The sequence below is a fragment of the Scyliorhinus torazame genome, chromosome 8, assembly GCF_047496885.1.
Source record: "Scyliorhinus torazame isolate Kashiwa2021f chromosome 8, sScyTor2.1, whole genome shotgun sequence".
Taxonomy (NCBI): domain Eukaryota; kingdom Metazoa; phylum Chordata; class Chondrichthyes; order Carcharhiniformes; family Scyliorhinidae; genus Scyliorhinus; species Scyliorhinus torazame.
The window spans coordinates 250,699,315-250,718,111 of NC_092714.1; positions in this window are offsets into that span (position 1 = coordinate 250,699,315).

An 18,797-nucleotide genomic window follows, 5' to 3' on the forward strand; every position below is an offset into this window, starting at 1 on the left:
TTTTCTCCCACGTGCACAAAGCCTACTCCCGGATAGATTTATTTGTTCTGGGCAGGACGCTGATCCCGAAAGTGGAGGGAACGGAGTATTCCGCCATAGCCATTTCAGATCACGCCCCGCACTGGGTGGAACTGGAGTTGGGAGAGGAGAGGCGGTTGGATGTGGGACTGCTGGCAGATGAGGCGGTGTGTGGGAGGGTGAGGGGGTGTATCGAAAGGTACTTGGAGTCCAACGACAACGGGGAGGTGCGGGTGGGGGTGGTATGGGAGGCGCTGAAGGCGGTGATCAGGGGAGAGTTAATCTCCATCAGGGCTCATAGGGAGAAGATAGAGGGCATGGAAAGGGAGAGATTAGTGGGGGAGATTTTAAGAGTGGACAGGAGATACGCAGAGGCCCCTGAAGAGGGATTACTTAGGGAAAGGCGACGTCTCCAGATGGAGTTTGACCTGTGGACCACAGGGAAGGCAGAGGCACAGTGGAGGAAAGTGACGTATAAGTATGGGGAGATGGCGAGTCAGATGCTGGCACACCAGCTCCGTAAGAGGATGGCAGCGAGGGAAATAGGTGGAGTCAAGGATGGAAGGGGAGCTACGGTGCGGAGTGCGACAAAAGTAAATGAGGCATTCAAGGCCTTCTATGAGGAGCTGTACAGATCACAGCCCCCAGCGGGGGAAGAGGGGATGAGACGATTCCTGGACCAACTGAGGTTCCCGAGGGTGGAGGAGCAGGAGGTGGCTGGTTTGGGGGCACCAATTGGGTTGGAGGAGCTGAGCAAAGGTTTGGGGAGTATGCAGGCAGGGAAGGCCCCGGGACCGGACGGGTTCCCGGTTGAGTTCTACAGGAAGTACGTAGACCTGTTGGCCTCACTGCTAGTGAGGACTTTTAATGAGGAAAGGGAGGGAGGGACCCTGCCCCCGACAATGTCGGAGGCGACGATCTCTTTGATCCTGAAGTGGGACAAGGACCCACTGCAATGTGGGTCATACAGGCCGATCTCGCTCCTCAAAGTGGATGCTAAGTTGCTGGCAAAAGTGCTGGCTACGAGGATCGAGGACTGTGTCCCGGGGGTGATTCACGAGGACCAGACAGGATTTGTAAAGGGCAGGCAGCTGAACACCAATGTGCGGCGGCTCCTAAACGTGATAATGATGCCATCGGTGGAGGGAGAGGCGGAGATACCGGCAGCTATGGATGCGGAGAAGGCCTTTGACCGAGTCGAGTGGGAGTACCTCTGGGAAGTGCTGCGAGGTTTGGGTTCGGGGGAGGGTTTATTAGTTGGGTTAAGCTCCTTTACAGAGCCCCGGTGGCGAGTGTGGTTACGAATCGGCGTAGGTCGGAGTATTTTCGTCTGTACCGTGGGACGAGGCAGGGGTGCCCCCTGTCCCCCCTGTTTGCATTAGCAATTGAACCCTTGGCCATGTCATTAAGGGAGTCTAGGAAATGGAGGGGAGTGGTCCGAATGGGGAGAGGAGCATCGAGTGTCGCTTTATGCAGATGACCTGTTGCTGTATGTGGCGGATCCAGTGGAGGGGATGGTGGAGGTCATGCAGAATCTAAGGGAATTTGGGGATTCTTCGGGCTATAAGCTTAATGTAGGGAAGAGTGAGCTCTTTGTAGTACAGGCAGGAGACCAGGAAAGGGGGATAGACGATCTACCGCTGAGGAGGGCGGAAAGGAGCTTTCGGTACCTGGGGATCCAAATCGCTCGGAGCTGGGGGGCCCTACATAAACTGAATCTGACGAGGCTGGTGGAGCAGATGGAGGAGGACTTCAAAAGATGGGACATGTTGCCGCTCTCGCTAGCGGGTAGAGTGCAGTCGGTCAAAATAGTGGTCCTCCCGCGGTTTCTTTTTGTGTTTCAGTGCCTTCCCATCATGATCACCAAGGCCTTTTTTAGGAGGGTAGGCAGGAGCATTATGGGGTTTGTGTGGGCGAATAAGACCCCGAGGGCAAGGAGAGGGTTTCTGGAGCGCAGTAGGGACCGAGGAGGGTTGGCGCTGCCGAATCGGGGGGGCTACTACTGGGCAGCAAATGTGGCGATGATCCGTAAGCGGGTGATGGAGGGAGAGGGGGCAGCATGGAAGAGGTTGGAGATGGCGTCCTGCAAAGGGGGCGCTGGTGACGGCACCGCTGCCGCTCTCGCCGACAAGGTACACCACGAGTCAGTGGTGGCGGCAACGCTAAAGATCTGGGGCCAGTGGAGACGGCACAGGGGCGCAATGGGAGCCTCGGTGTGGTTCCCGATCAGGGGTAACCATCGGTTTGTCCCGGGGTGGATAGACGGGGGGGTTTCAGAGCTGGCATCGGGCGGGGATTAGAAGAATGGGAGACCTGTTCATTGATGGGAAGGTTGCGATCCTAGGGGCACTAGAGGAGACGTTTGGGCTACCCCCGGGAAATGCTTTCAGATACATGCAGTTGAGGGCGTTTGTGAGGCGGCAGGTGAGGGAATTCCTGTTGCTCCCGGCACAGGAAATTCAAGACGGGGTGATCTCGGGCGTATGGGTTGGAGAGGGCAAGGTGTCGGCGATATACCAGGAGATGAAAGAAGAGGGGGAGGTGTTGGTAGAGGAGCTGAAGGGTAATTGGGAGGAGGATCTGGGGGAGGAGATTGAGGAGGGGCTATGGGCTGATGCCCTAGGTAGGGTTAATTCCTCTTCCTCGTGTGCCAGGCTTAGCCTGATACAATTTAAGGTGGTTCACAGAGCGCACATGACGGGGGCGAGGCTGAGTAGGTTTTTTGGGGTAGAGGACAGATGTGGGCGGTGCTCAGGAAGTCCGGCGAACCATGTCCATATGTTCTGGTCATGCCCGGCACTGGAGGGGTTCTGGAGGGGAGTGGTGGGAACAATATCTAAGGTGGTGAAAGCCCGGGTCAAGCCAAGCTGGGGGCTAGCAATATTTGGAGCGGTGGACGAGCCGGGAGTGCAGGAGGCAAAAGAGGCCGGTATTCTGGCCTTTGCGTTCCTAGTAGCCCGGCGAAGGATCTTGCTAATGTGGAAGGAGGCGAAGCCCCCCAGCGTGGAGGCGTGGATAAATGATATGGCAGGGTTTATCAAGCTAAAGAGGATAAAGTTTGCCTTGAGAGGGTCTGCGCAGGGGGGGGGGCAACCGTTCCTAGATCATCTCGCGGAGCGTTAGATGAAGGTCGGTCAGCAGCAGCAGCAACCCAGGGGGGGGAATGTCTTGCGAAGCGGGGGGGGGGAGGGAGGGAGGGGAAGGGGGGTCTGTCTGGGGGGTATTTGAGCAAGCCAATACATGAAGGATCTGGAAAACTGGCATGTACGGGAGAAATTCAATGTACAAAGTTCTGTAACATATCGTTTTACCATGTTTATGTCTTGCTATGTGCGTTTTCTTTCTATTTGTTACGGGGTGGGTGGGGGGGGGGGTTTGTTTGTAAGGGTGAAAAATTGTGTTAAAAATTTTAATAAATATATATATATTTTTTTTTAAGTATTTGTAGTCTTACTCATGTTCCGAGACCTTGATAAACGACGTCCCCTCTCCCGCCTGGTATCTCATTCTGTACTGCTACTGCTTGATCTTTCTCTTCTGCTGTGGGATGTCCTTTCAATAGTTCTCAACCTTTTCCTGCGGACATGTTCACTATCCGATGTACTATCTGAACTGGCACTGCGTTTCTGTGCCCTCCATTTTTGAACATTGTGTCCCCAATCCACTGTCATGACTCCCTCCCCTGAATGCTGTACATTCAACCAATGTTTATACTTTTCAGTGGCCTTCCCTGCTCTACTAATAACAGTTGCATCCTGCCATTGATGAGACCCTTCAGGCAAGTATGTCACTTTTGTACCAACTTTTGGCAGTTGTCCTTTCGGAAAAATGGCCTATTCTAAATCATCAGACGTGTTGTGTCCCTCTACAGAAACCCTGTCTATATCAGTTAACTGGTCCTCATAGTTCTGTAACACGTGCGTACCAGTTGACCTTGGTTCCTCGTCATGTCCGTCTGCTCTGTCTAAATTTGAAAATTTGTAATCTGTACCCATTATCCTTGATGAATGTACCTTAACAGTTTGATTGCCATGTTGCAAAATAATTGTTTTGCCGTCTATGCCTATGATCTTCCCTGGTCCTTTCCATTAATTACAATTGTCTCTCATAGTATACTATGTCTCCTTGCTGAAAAATGGTATTTGATGGCCGTACATTATGCCGCGAAGCTCTGCAAATTCTTTCAGAGACTTCTGCTTCCAAAAAAGCTTTTCTGCTGCTATGTAATGCATCTACATGCTCAGCAAAGGCAGAGCTAATTGTAGTCCCCTCCCAAGCTGGAGGCTAGTCATCCAAAATGGACGGAATTTTAGGATTTCTACCAAACACGAATTGATAGGGACTATAGCCCCCAACCATCTGCAATGAATTATTTGCATGTACCGCCCATGCTAAAGCTGAATTTAGCTTGCAGTTTGGTCTATCTGCCAAAATTTTCCAGAGCATGTCATCTATTACCACATGGTTTCTTTCACAGACACCATTACTAAATGGGCTTTCTACAGCTGTATTCAGAACTGTGATATTCACGTTTTCACACATATCCCTAAACTCATCATTAGCAAATTCTCCCCCATTGTCTGTAATGAATTTTGCCGGTGAGCCCATTCCTGTCCTTATCCATTTTCCACGATTTGATCCAGAATTACTCTCTTTTCTTTACTTCGTACAATTGACTAAATCTGGTTGCTAAATCTACAAAATGCTAAATAAATATATTATTGGCTTTGTCCCAGATCTTAAGGTCCATGGTCACAATGTCATTAAAATCCCTGGCCAAAGGCAGGGTTACTATCGGTCGTGCTGGTGTCCTTCTGTACTTCCTTCAAACTTCACAGCGACCACTAACCTGTTCTATTAGCTTAGTATAGTCTTCATCCCTTACCCCTGCATCCTTTCATAAATTTTTCAGCCTCCGAGGAGACGGATGCGCAAATTTCCTATGCAGTTTTAATACAACCAGCCTTTTATCAGCTAAAGTCCCATTTTCAACTGCCATTAACACATCCTTAACAACTGTACTTGAAAAATTATTTGTCAGTAATGGAATACAATAGTGTCCCGACTGTGTAAATTGTAAGTCCGCCGTCTTTCCAAAAACTGTTGCCTTATCCTGTTCCATATCCAGTTTCATGTGTGCTTTCTTCATCGACGGTCTGCTCAGAAGCAAAGGTATCTCACTTGATACAACATCCGTGCTAATGAAATGATTCACTCCGGCAATATTGCAAGCGATCACCACTCTTTTCAGCGACTTCAGAGTATTATCATCCCCAAACCTGAAACTTGTGGAACTTTCAAATTCCTTAATCTTGTTATGATTTTCAGCATTCAAAGAGTCCAGGTAACATTTTAACCAGTCAATTCCACACACAGTAGATGTGCAGCCACTCTCCAATACAGCACAATTGAAGGTTTCTGCAACCAACACCCTCATTACCGGCTAATTACCCTCATTAGCTCATAACAAGCTAAAACTGCTTGTTAATAGGACAATGCCTTCTTTCTGGTCACTAACTTTTTCCTCTTCTGACTCTTCCGTGTTATGTGTCGCTTCAAACACTCTATTATAACGTGTTGGACAGTTGAAAGCATAATGGTATTGAGAGTCTCATCGAAAACATTGATTTATCATGTCCCGTGCATTTCTAGGGTTCATCTTCCGATTGTAGGTTCTAACTGGGTTTCTGTCTTCATAATTTCTGGGTCCCGATCTCCTTCTATAGTCTTGGAACCTGTTTGTAGCTATACGATTTCACCATCCTTTTAGTAGTGTATCTTCCATATTCTGTTTGATTGCAGGCTGACCTATTTGGGTCATCAGAGCCATCGGAATCGAATGTTTCCCCAGAAACTTATTTAAAGCTTTTGTCATCTGATCGAATAAGGTATCCTTAGCTGCAAACTAAACTCCTGTCAAAACCAGGAGCCTATCCATGTTGCTCACTCTAGCACAGTCAAGTCATTTAAAGGCCAACACAGACTGGAAATTCCAGGTTGTATTTCTGCAGCCTTTTATATAGTCTGCCAAATTCCATTATATAGTCTTCAATGGAGAAATCCTCTATTTTCGGGAACCTATCAAAATCCGACCATGCTTCATACGCACTTAACAAGTCATCCTTCTTATAAACCTTATCCATATAATGTAATAGAGTCTGCAGACCTTCTTCTGAGTCTAACTCTTCCAATTCCAGCTCAGAAAACACTTTGCTCTGGATTTTACTGTCATAAGGTAGAGAAAGAGCCAATGCCATACCTTGTTTTCTCTTTCCCAAGGCTACCTTACTCCACATAACTACAGCACTTCTCCATTGGTCGTACAATCCCCTTTCAGAAAATAAGGGGGGGGGGTAGTCATATCCAGCCATCTTTATCCGAGGTTCAGCCATATATCTTTGTTTTTTTTAAATTCTCACTCACTCCTTGGTTTGGTCTAAAAAGTTGTATCTTTAAACCCTTCACATTTGCACAGCAACCATCCTCTGCTACCATTTGTTATACGTTTAGCTGCTGTTGTGTAAAGAGCCAAAGGTTCTGCTCCTTTTCCACAAACACCTTTAATTTACTTCAACAGACTCTGCACAAAGCTCGAACATCACATCACCTGACACAAAGGCCACCTGAAGCCCCTTTTGTATATCAGTGTCAATTATTGGATACTTAACATAAATGAGACAACTAATTGGAATGTTTCTTAACCCATTACTTAACATCGGACGCGTGTTCCACATTTTATGGGATAGGGAGATCTGCAGCGCCTGCTGTAAAGTTAGGGAGACTTCACCCAAAGGTTTTTTCTGAGGCTGCATATTACTAATACCGCAGACTAAACGATCACGGAGCATATCGGATAAAAACAGTTCCATACTCACAAAACTCAACTATCTTCCGTAGCCAAGATACGAACTCGGTGGCGGACTCACCAGTAGACCTCTCCGCCATATTGAACTGATATCTTTGAACGATTATCAATGGGGTTGGGTTAATGTATTGTACCGCAAGTGTCATGAGCTGGTCAAATGATTGCGTATCCGGTGCCGCTGGGTGCATGAGTCTCAGGATCACCCCAAATGTGTGTAGTGCTCAGGCCATCAATAGTATGACTGTCTGGCAATCGTTCTCTGTGATATTGTTGGCGCGGAAGAAATAATGCATTTGCTCAGCATATTGGACCCAGTCTTCAACACCGGCATCAAATGCACCAAACTACCCAAACAGAGGTATGGCGAATCAAAGAAATCCAAACCTGGGTCCAATAAATCGGGAAAGTGATGCTGCTGAGTAGGACGCAGCGTCGACAGCAAATCAATTTAAGCCTTGTCGCCAGTTTAATAAGGACACGGGGAGCCCACACCGAGTAAAAGTAGAAGCAAACTTTTATTTAAGCAAATACTATCCCTACCGGGTTCCTCTCTCTAGGTCGGTGCCTTACTGGCCGACCTTTTATATATTGGTTAATTGAGATACCCCGCCCCTAATGCTTGTACTCCGAGCATGGGGAAGACAATCATTCCTACCCCGTAGGTTCCATGCGGAATATTACATTCCTACCCCCTAAAGTTGGAAGGCTCCCTCAACGAGCAATGAGGTGGAGAAGGAGGCTCAGGCAGAGGACGTTGGAGTCTCTTCAGCTCCGGCAAGTCCTCGTGGAGCTGATGCGCTGGATCAGTCAGCATATACCTCCCTGGTGAATGTCGCCCGCTGCAGGAAAGTCATGGCAGACAGTCATCAGGAGGCAGCTGAGCTACGGAGTCGGCGTCCAAGACCTCAGTGGTCTGCGTCTCCATTTCAGAGTCGGAAGACATATACGGCATGACGGACCTGAGAGAGATTGGATTCTATGATGTTTGTAGTGTTAGCAGAGGATTCACACTTATGGAGGAGCAACGGCAAGCAGGGCTTTGAAAACAAGGATGAAATTTTAAAATTGAGGCACGAAGTCCAAGGTCAGTAGGCACAGGATGATGGATGAACTGGACATGGCACAGGTTGGAATACCGGCAGAATACTTAGTTTAATTGTTGATTGAAGGTGAAAGATAGGAGGCCTCCCCATTTGAGGAGCCCAATTTTAAGATGGAAAGCATCCAGGAAATGAGGGAGAATGAGAGCAGAGGCTTCCCCTAAGCTGACAGAAATGTGTATGCTATGTACTGTTACCCTACTGATTGTCACAGGGTTAGACACTAAACTTAAGTGACATCACAAAGAATACTTAGTAATGAAAGTAATGTTTGAATATTGGGAGATGAGACAGCATTTTGACATTCTGTTCTCTTCTGTATTCTCAAGTGGTTCATGTAATATAAGCAGTGGTTAGCACTGTTGCTTCACAGCTCCAGGGTCCCAGGTTCAATTCTCGGCTTGGGTCACTGTCTGGAGTCTGCACATTCTCCCCATGTCTGTGTGGGTTTCCTCCGGGTGCTCCGATTTCCTCCCACAAGTCCCGAAAGATGAGCTGTTAGGTAATTTGGATATTCTGAATTCTCCCTCAGTGTGCCCGAACAGGTGCCGGAATGTGGCGACTAGGGGCTTTTCACAGTCACTTTATTGCAGTGATAATGTAAGCCTGTTTGTGACAATAAAGATCATTATAAAAGAATCCACCTTGCATTGACATGGCGCCTATCACACCAGGCCGGATGTCTCAAAGTAATTCAGTCTCTGATATGTGATCATTGTTACAATAAGGGCAAATGGCACAGGCATTTGGCACTGAAGCTGTCATGTGCACCCTGCCTCAGCCACTCGCTACTCCAGTGGGAGGCCGTGAATAATGAGAGACATACTAATTGGTGAAAATAGCTGCTCACCCTTGTCTGGAGTCCTGCCTTGCAGCTGACTTGACTTGCTCCCACTTCCTGTCTGACTCCATCCAGACCTATTCTCAGTTACCCCGAACAGAAGACAATCTTCCCTCGGTCTGTTCAAAATTTCTACAGTATTTGTTGAGTGCAATGTCAGCTGAAATTTGGGAAGACGGCAAGTTATTTTCTGTGTGAATGAGTCGACTAGCTTTCCTCGTCTGTATCAATGCTAAGATTTGGCCAGGCAATGTGACAAAGTGGTATGATTGCTTTAAAAAGTAGATAATTGACAACCTTTGACCAGCAGACATGGTTCACATTAAAACCTAAATTCTCATAAAGCATTAAAAAAGCTCTGCTTATACAAAAGACCATGGGGGGGGGGTAATTTTGCATCTGGATAATGTGTGAAACGGGAGATACTGGATCAGCTGATCATCGTGCAAATGAAATTTGGTAAAAATGTTTTTTTTAAATGCAGCAAATTTGATATCATTAATTTGACAATATTTCCCCCAAGTCAATATTACCTGATTTGCTCTTTCAGAGCAAAATCTATCTTTTACATCGGGGAGAAACGCCATTTCCAACATGAAACTTTTTTTTTTAATTAATGAACGGGATGTGGGCATCACAAGGCCAGCATTGCTTCATTATGTGTGCAAAAGGCGGGACAAATCTACCCCGACTAATTACCATCCTGACGGCAGTGCATTTGAGCGACACGATAGCCTGAATACTAACGCTGAGTTTGGGTTTCGCCAGGGTCACTCAGCTCTTGACCTTGGACAAATTTGTTAAAATTCCAAAGGTGAGGTCAGTGTGACTGCCCTTGTCGTCAAGGTAGCATTGGGCCAAGTGTCACATCAAGGAGCCCTAGCACAACTGGAGTTAATGGGAGTCAGGGGGGAAACTCTCTGCTGGCTGGAGTCATACCTGGCACAAACAAAAATGGTTGTGGTGGCAGAAGGTCAATCACCTCAGTTCCAGGATATCACTTCAGGAGCAGCACGGTAGCACCGTGGTTAGCACAGTTGCTTCACAGCTCCAGGGTCCCCGGTTCGATCCACAGCTTGGGTCACTGTCTGTGCGGAGTCTGCACGTTCTCCCCTTGTCTGTGTGGGGTTTCCTCCGGGTGCTCCGGTTTCCTCCCACAGTCCAAAAATGGGCAGGTTAGGTGGATTGGCCATGATAAATTGCCTTTAGTGTCCATGAGGTGGGGTTACTGGGTTAAGGGGATAGGGTTGAGATGTGGCTTAAGTAGGGTGCTCTTTCCAAGAGCCGGTGCAGACTCAATGGACCAGATGGCCTCCTTCTGCACTGTAAATTCCATGATCTATTCGATGAGTTCCTCAGGGTAGTGTACTAGGCCCAACCATCTTCAGCTGCTTCGTTAATCACCTTCCTTCCTTCATCAGGCCAGAAGTGGGGATGTTCACTGATGATTGCACAATGTTCAGCACCATTCGCAACTCCTCAGGTAGTGATGCAGCCTGTGCCCATCTGCAGCAAGACCTGCACAGCACTCAGGCCTGTGTTGAATGTGGAAAGTAATACTTGTGCCACACAAATGCCAATGACCATCACCAAGAAGTAAAAATCAACAAGTAACCATCTCCCCTAGACATTCAGTGGCATTATCATCAATGAATCCCCCACCATTAACATTCTGGGGATTACCATTGACCAGAAACAGAGTTGAACTAGCCATATAAATACTGTGGTGACAAGAACAGGTCAGAGGCTGGGAATCCTGTGGTGAGTGACTCACCTCCTGATTCCCCAAAACCTGTTCACCATCTACAAGGCACAAGTCAGAAGTGTGATGGGATGCTCTCCACTTGCCTTGATGAGTGCAGCTCCATCAACACTCAAGAAGCTCAACACCATCAAGGACGGAGCAGCTCGCTTGATTGGCACCTCATCCACTACCTTAAACAGTCATTCCTTTCAATAACACACAGTGGCAACAGTGTGTACCATCTGCAAGATACACAGCAGCAGCTCACTAAGACTGCTTCAACAGCACCTTTCAAACCCGCGACCTGTACCACGACCTCTACCGCCCAGAAGGACAAGGGCAATAGATAACACCACCACCTGCAAGTTCCCCTCCAAGCCACAGATATGCTGACTTGGAAATATACCACTGTTCCTTCACTGTCGCTAGGTCAAAAATCATGGAAACCCCTTCCTAACAGCCCTGTGGGTTTGCCTACACCACGTGGACTCCAATGGTTCAAGTAGACAGCTCATCACTACCTTCTCAAGGGCAATTAAGGATGGGCAATGAATGCTGGCCGAGCCAATGCCTTGTATACCTAGTGAATAAATAAAAGTGCCCTTCAGAAGGTGATGACAAGGTGACCAACCCTCCTTTATATAATAATTGTCCCACAACCTCCATGTATCAGCGGGAAGCAATGGCCCACCAATACCAAGATAGAAAAATGTTCACTTATCTGCACTCAAAAATCCTGCGCGGCACAGTTTGAATGAGGGAATGCTCATTGAGGTCAGGGATTTAAACTGCAGGATTGTATTGAAGACAATAAGCAACAGGTTTCAGAGCAGTTTCAAAGGTATAGTGATGTTTGTTTATTTTGTCCTTTCTTTTAAACAGGCAATTCTATTGTTCTTGGTTATTTTAAAGTAATTTTAATTTTATTTTTTGTGATTGAAGATGATTTTTATTTAATATTTGTAAGTGAACATAAGCTTTGTTATTTGTTTTAAATCTGTGAAACTACTATCTAAACCTGCAGTATATAACTTTACGTGTAGCATACCTAAAAGTGTTTGTATGCTTTAATTTAGAATATGAAAATTTAGTGGGGAAGAAAAGAAGTCAGAACTTCATGGATCACGAACAATGGAGATTCTTGAAGCAAGACAAAATGCAAATAATATTGTCTCCTTACAGACCTGCAGAAGGGGTCATAAAATACTGTTACAAGATGGTTCTGACCTGGTCATACGACTAAGAAGGTGCTCCCCAGGGCTTTTTGTTTTAGCTGTCACTGTCCTTGTAACATCTGATTTGTGTTAGGATTTGTGTTTATCATTATTATATTTCTGCCGTGTTTACTTCAATTATCTTATTCATTTATAATGACCTCATAATTAAATGTTGTGTTTTGATGTTTCAATAAGATATTTGTAGAAGTTTGTAAAGTTTAATGGAAAATATTTTTTAATAAAAATGTTATAAATACAAAACTTTGATTACATGTTAACATTTCACTTAACGTTTAACATTAGCAGCTATATGACATTTTGTTTAAAAACTACCTTAACTTTTCCAAATTTCTTGCGATAAAATTTCTTTTCACTTCAGCTCAACGATCAATAAAATATATTTTTTGACTTGAACACCACGGTTCTGTTGTCTTTCTCTAAATAGAGGAGTGAGGGGAGAGGAGCGAGGGGAAGGAGGGAAGGGGAAGTGGAGGAAGGAGGAGGGAAGGTTCAATGTCCAAATGCAGCAGCTGTCAGGCAAACTCGGACTGCCCTTGCATCACCTGGAGCCTGGGCCTTCTCACCTGCCCCAAGAGGTATGTATGCATCCGGCTCCATATTGCCCTCCTTTAGCTCTGCCATTTCTGATGGCAAGTTATCATCCAGGTGAATGCTCAGTCCATGCCGAAGGGCAAAGTTGTGCAATGCACAACTCACTACAACAGTCTTGAGTTTCAGCTTCACTATCAAGGCACTGTGGCAGTTATAGTTCAGCTTCAGGTCTTCCAGTGCAGTCTCCTGGCACACAACTCCTCTGACATCATTTCATACAATGTCCTTTACCTGCAACTCTCAAAGGTGGGTAATTGATTTGCCTCCTCACCAGACGGACATGTAGCCTGAAACCAAATTTTGAATCTGCATTGGATTCTGCAATACCTGCCAGAGTGATAGTTCACATTAGCTTACACGAGGCTTGCATACGTCAACTAAGGCATTAAACATTGCTAAAGCATTTGAAGAAATCTCTGAGGCTTGTAAGGATCGATGTTACATCAGTGAGACTCTTAAACAACACAGCTTAAAATATATTGCAAAATCCAAATGTACTTTAGCTCTGCATCCGCTGGGAGGACAGGCGTACGAACATTAGCTTCCTGAATGACACAAGGGCACCAGCATCAAGGCCATGATCATCCAAAGTCAACTCCTCTGGGCCGGTATGTGTTTAGCAAATTTTCTTCGCCCAACTCAAGGAAGGCTCCTAAAGGAGAAGACAAAGAAGTGCTTCAAAGACACCCTGAAGGCTTGCCTCTCTGGTCGGTTTAGGATTTTCCTGACCTGAATGATTGATCCTACTCGTCTAAGTCTAACTAAGCTACTAAAGGAGGGAAAGCCATTTTTTCTGCAAAGAACAGGACAGCTCTCACTCGGGAGAGATTACTGTTCTCTGCCTTAAACAGTTGAACCATTTCAGTTACCTTCCAATAGAAGATTTTTCGATTAAGTTGCTCAAAACCAACATCCCCCACCTTTTCAGCGTAGATCCTTGTCATCTCAGACATCCTAAATCAGTATCTAAACTGCCTCAATGTAAGAATTCACAGTTTATTTTTGTAGTGGAAGTTTATTACAAACTTTTTCAGAATATAAAAACAAAGTTAGAGTCTTCAAAATATAAATCTGCTGTCTTCCGGTGGCGGCTATGAATGAGTAAGTCGCACATTTGGTGGCTCCTGCTCTGGTTGGACTATTGGACTTTTTCCTGATTTTCTACCGGACTTGAATTGTAAAACTGATGCCAGAGGCAATTGTGTACTGAATTCCCACATCGGTGCATGGAGAGAAGGACTAGAAGTGCTCGTAAAGGCAGAAACAGAAAGACAGAGAAGGCTTGGGCTGAAGCTGCAGCAGGAGACAGCATGGCAGAGGACCGGACCTCTGGTTTGTCGATCCAGCGGTCAATTGAGCAGCTGATGCAAGTTATTCAGGAAGGCTTTGCTAAGCAGAAACGGGACTGCTTGGACCCGATAAAAGAGTCAATTGAGCGGCTGGAGCTTAGATTGGACGCCCAAGATCGGGCGATCCAGAACGTAGAGAAGGCGCTGGCTGAGCAGGAGGAACATTAAACTACGGTGGAGTTGGAGGTGGGGACCTTGAGAGACCAGCAGAAAAGCTCCTGGAGAAGGCGGAGGACCTAGAGAATAGGTCCCACCGGCAGAACTTGAGAATCGTTGGGCTATCGGAGGGGTCCAAAGGAGCGGAAGCTGGGGCACACAGCTGCTGTGGGATGGGGCATTCTCCCGGCCCTTGGAGGTGGATAGGGCTCACAGAGCACTCGCGAGGACGCCGTGAATGAGAGAGCCCCCGAAGGCAATGGTGGTGCGATTCCACAGGTACTTGGATAAGGAGCTCATTCTACAGTGGGCCAAGCAGACACGGAGCTGTAAGTGGGCCAACAGTATCCTGCGGGTTTACCAAGACCTGAGTGCGGAGGTGGCCAGGAGAAGAGCAGTCTTCAACCAGATTAGGTCGATCCTTTTTAAGAAAAAGATGAAGTTCGGACTGTTGTATCTGGCCGTCTCTGGGTCACTCACAAGGAACAGCGCTTTTATTTCGAGTCGCCTGAGGACGCGCTGGACTTCACGAAAAGGAAAGGACTGGTGGTGGACTGAGAACTTTTGAACTTTGCTGCAACGTTCATGTTTTTTTTTGTTTTTCTGTTCTTTTAAAAAAAGGTTTCTCATTTTTTGTTTTGTGGAAGCTGTTTGTAATGCCTTTTGCATTGATTTGGGACCAGCGGTAGAGCTGAGTGAGTTAAGGTTTTCATTTGCCCTGTTGGGGGTTGGAGGTGTGCTTGTTTAGATCTTGGTGTTTTTCTGTCTGGCAATTGTGTGCGGATTGTTTGATGTTGGAGTATGTTTGTATGAGCGGGGGGGAAGGGGGAGAGAACAATAGGTAGGAGACTTTTCAGCGCCTGGGATGGGGGCCACCAAGTTAGCTGGGCGGGCTAGCTCACGGAAGCGCAGTGGGGGTTGTGCATATGTTCGGTTTATTAAAGGGGTCGGGTTACAGAATGTTGTTACTGGGGGGCAGGGGGGGTAAATGTTTGCTGATGAGGGAGGGACTTGGGCTAAGTGACAGAGAGGAGGTTGGGGGCAGAGGCTGCCTGGGGGCGGACTGGTGGAGGCGCGAAGCATGGGCTGGAGGCGGGCCCAAAAAAGGGGATGGCTGATCAGCGGAGGAGGGGGGGCAATGAGCCCCCCAACTAGGCTGATCACCTGGAATGTTCGAGGGTTAAATGGGCCGGTCAAGAGGGCACGTGTGTGACTTCCGGGTGCGCCGATGACCAGCTAAGTCGCACGTTTCGGCAGCTCCCGGTGGAACGGACTTTTGGGCTCTTAATAGGAGCCCCAACGGCAATTTTAACGGCTAAAAACACGGTGCGGTAAACCAGGAGGGAATCCCCCCTGGATACGGATGGAAAAAGGAGGGGAAAGTGGCCGGATTGCGGTGGATCCTTTAGAGCAGCGGCAAGGAAGGCAAGCAAAAACCAAGATGGCGTCGGAAGGTGGCAGTTTAATATGGGGCCCTGAACAACAAGAGTTCTTGAAATGCTGTGTGGAAGAACTAAAAAAGGAAATGAAGAAGGAGCTGTTGGCCCCGATATTACAGGCGATCGAAGGGCTAAAGGATGAGCAAAAGACCCAGGAGCGGGAGCTTCGGGTCGTGAAGGCAAAGGCTGCCGAGAATGAGGACGATATACAGGGCCTGGTGGTGAAGACGGAGATGCACGAGGCACACCATAAACGATGTGTGGAAAGACTGGAGGTGCTGGAGAACAACGCGAGGTGGAATAACTTAAGGATTCTTGGTCTTCCTGAAGGTGCGGAAGGAGCGGACGTCGGGGCATATGTGAGCACGATGCTGCATTCGTTAATGGGAGCGGAGGCCCCGGCGGGTCCGCTGGAGGTGGAGGGAGCATACCGAGTGATGGCGCGAGGGCCGAGAGCAGGAGAAATTCCGAGAGCCATAGTGGTGAGATTCCTCCATTTTAAGGATAGAGAGATGGTCCTTAGATGGGCAAAGAAAACTCGGAGCAGTAAGTGGGAGAACGCGGTGATCCGCGTATACCAAGACTGGAGTGCGGAGGTGGCAAGAAGGAGGGCGAGCTTTAATCGGGCCAAGGCGGTGCTTCACAAAAAGAAGATAAAATTCGGAATGCTGTAACCGGCAAGACTGTGGGTCACATATCAAGGGAGGCACCACTACTTTCAGACGGCGGATGAGGCGTGGACTTTTATTGTGGAAGAAAAACTGGAATAAGTGGGTTATTAAAAAAGAACGTTTGAAACAAAGTGGTGGGGCGAATATGGGGGGTGAAGAGGGGGTTAAAAAGGGGGGAAAGAGGAGTTTTATGTTATTAATCCTGCGATGTGGTAACTTTTCTCTCTTCCACAGGTGGTGGTGGGGGGAGCAAAGGAGGTGGAGGAGAAGGGGCGTTGGCCATTGGGGGCAGCGAGAGGCCTGGTTCCCGCGCTATGATAATCATGGCGGGAATAGGGAAGCAGGAAGGAGGGGGTGTCGCACGGTGCGAGCCGAGGTCACGGGGGGAAGCCGAGGTCAGCCAGAGTTTGCTGACTTCTGGGAGCAACATGGGGGGTGTAACTACGCTAGTGGGGGATCTAGCGGGGGGGTGGGAGGGGGGAGTTATTGGGTTGCTGCTGCTGGGGAGAGGGGGGAGCTGGTATGGGGTGGGGTGGGCGGGGGGGGCACCACCTGGGGGGGGACACAGCTGCGTGGGAACCGGGTGAGGAGCTGGAAAAAGTGGATGGCTAATCGACAAGGGCGGGGGGTAAAAAGCCCCCCAACCCGGCTGATCACGTGGAATGTGAAAGGGCTGAACGGGCCGATAAAGAGGGCACGGGTACTCGCACACCTTAAGAAACTTAAGGCAGACGTGGTTATGTTACAGGAGACGCACTTGAAACTGATAGACCAGGTTAGACTACGCAAAGGATGGGTGGGGCAGGTGTTTCATTCGGGGCTAGATGCGAAAAACAGGGGGGTGGCTATACTAGTGGGGAAGCGGGTAATGTTCGAGGCAAAGACCATAGTGGCGGATAGCGGGGGCAGATACGTGATGGTGACTGACAAATTACAGGGGGAGACGGTGGTCTTGGTAAACGTATACGCCCCGAACTGGGATGATGCCAATTTTATGAGGCGTATGCTAGGACGCATCCCGGACCTAGAGGTGGGAAAGTTGGTAATGGGGGGAGATTTCAATACGGTGCTGGAACCAGGGCTGGACAGGTCGAGGTCCAGGACTGGAAGGAGGCCGGCAACAGCCAAGGTGCTTAAAGATTTTATGGAGCAGATGGGAGGAGTAGACCCGTGGAGATTTAGCAGACCTAGGAGTAAGGAGTTTTCGTTTTTCTCCTATGTCCACAAAGTCTACTCGCGAATAGACTTTTTTGTTTTGGGAAGGGCGTTGATCCCGAAGGTGAGGGGAACGGAGTATACAGCTATAGCCATTTCGGATCACACTCCACATTGGGTGGACTTGGAGATAGGGGAGGAAACAGAAGGGCGCCCACCCTGGAGAATGGACACGGGACTAATGGCAGATGAGGGGAGGAAACAGAAGGGCGCCCACCCTGGAGAATGGACACGGGACTAATGGCAGATGAGGGGGGGTGTCTAAGGGTGAGGGGGTGCATTGAAAAGTACTTGGAACTCAATGATAATGGGGAGGTCCAGGTGGGAGTGGTCTGGGAGGCGCTGAAGGCAGTGGTTCGAGGGGAGCTGATATCAATAAGGGCACATAAAGGAAAGCAGGAGAGTAGGGAACGGGAGCGGTTGCTGCAAGAACTTCTGAGGGTGGACAGGCAATATGCGGAGGCACCGGAGGAGGGACTGTACAGGGAAAGGCAAAGGCTACACGTAGAATTTGACTTGCTGACAACGGGTACTGCAGAGGCACAGTGGAGGAAGGCACAGAGTGTACAGTACGAGTATGGGGAAAAGGCGAGCAGGTTGCTGGCCCACCAATTGAGGGAAAGGGGAGCAGCGAGGGAAATAGGGGGAGTGAGGGATGAGGAAGGAGAGATGGAGCGGGGAGCGGAGATAGTGAATGGAGTGTTCAAGGCATTCTATAAAAGATTATACGAAGCTCAACCCCCGGATGGGAGGGAGAGAATGATGGGCTTTCTGGACCGGCTGGAATTTCCTAAGGTGGAGGAGCAGGAGAGGGTGGGACTGGGAGCACAGATCGAAATAGAGGAAGTAGCGAAAGGAATTAGGAGCATGCAGGCGGGGAAGGCTCCGGGACCGGATGGATTTCCAGTTGATTTTATAGGAAATATGTGGACTTGCTCGCCCCACTACTGATGAGGACCTTTAATGAGGCAAAGGAAAGGGGGCAGCTGCCCCCGACTATGTCTGAGGCAACGATATCGCTTCTCCTAAAGAAGGAAAAAGACCCGCTGCAATGCGGGTCCTATAGACCTATTTCCCTCCTAAATGTAGACGCTAAGATTCTGGCTAAGGTAATGGCAATGAGGATAGGGGATTGTGTGCCGGGGGTGGTCCACGAGGACCAAACTGGGTTTGTGAAGGGGAGACAGCTGAATACGAATATACGGAGGCTGCTAGGGGTAATGATGATGCCCCCACCAGAGGGGGAAGCGGAGATAGTGGTGGCGATGGATGCCGAGAAAGCATTTGATAGAGTGGAGTGGGATTATTTGTGGGAGGTGCTGAGGAGATTTGGTTTTGGAGATGAGTATGTTAGATGGGTGCAGCTGTTGTATAGGGCCCCGATGGCGAGTGTGGTCACGAATGGACGGGGATCTGCATACTTTCGGCTCCATAGAGGGACAAGGCAGGGATGCCCTCTGTCCCTATTATTGTTTGCACTGGCAATTGAGCCCCTGGCAATAACACTAAGGGGTTCCAGGAAGTGGAGGGGAGTACTCAGAGGAGGAGAAGAACACCGGGTATCTCTGTA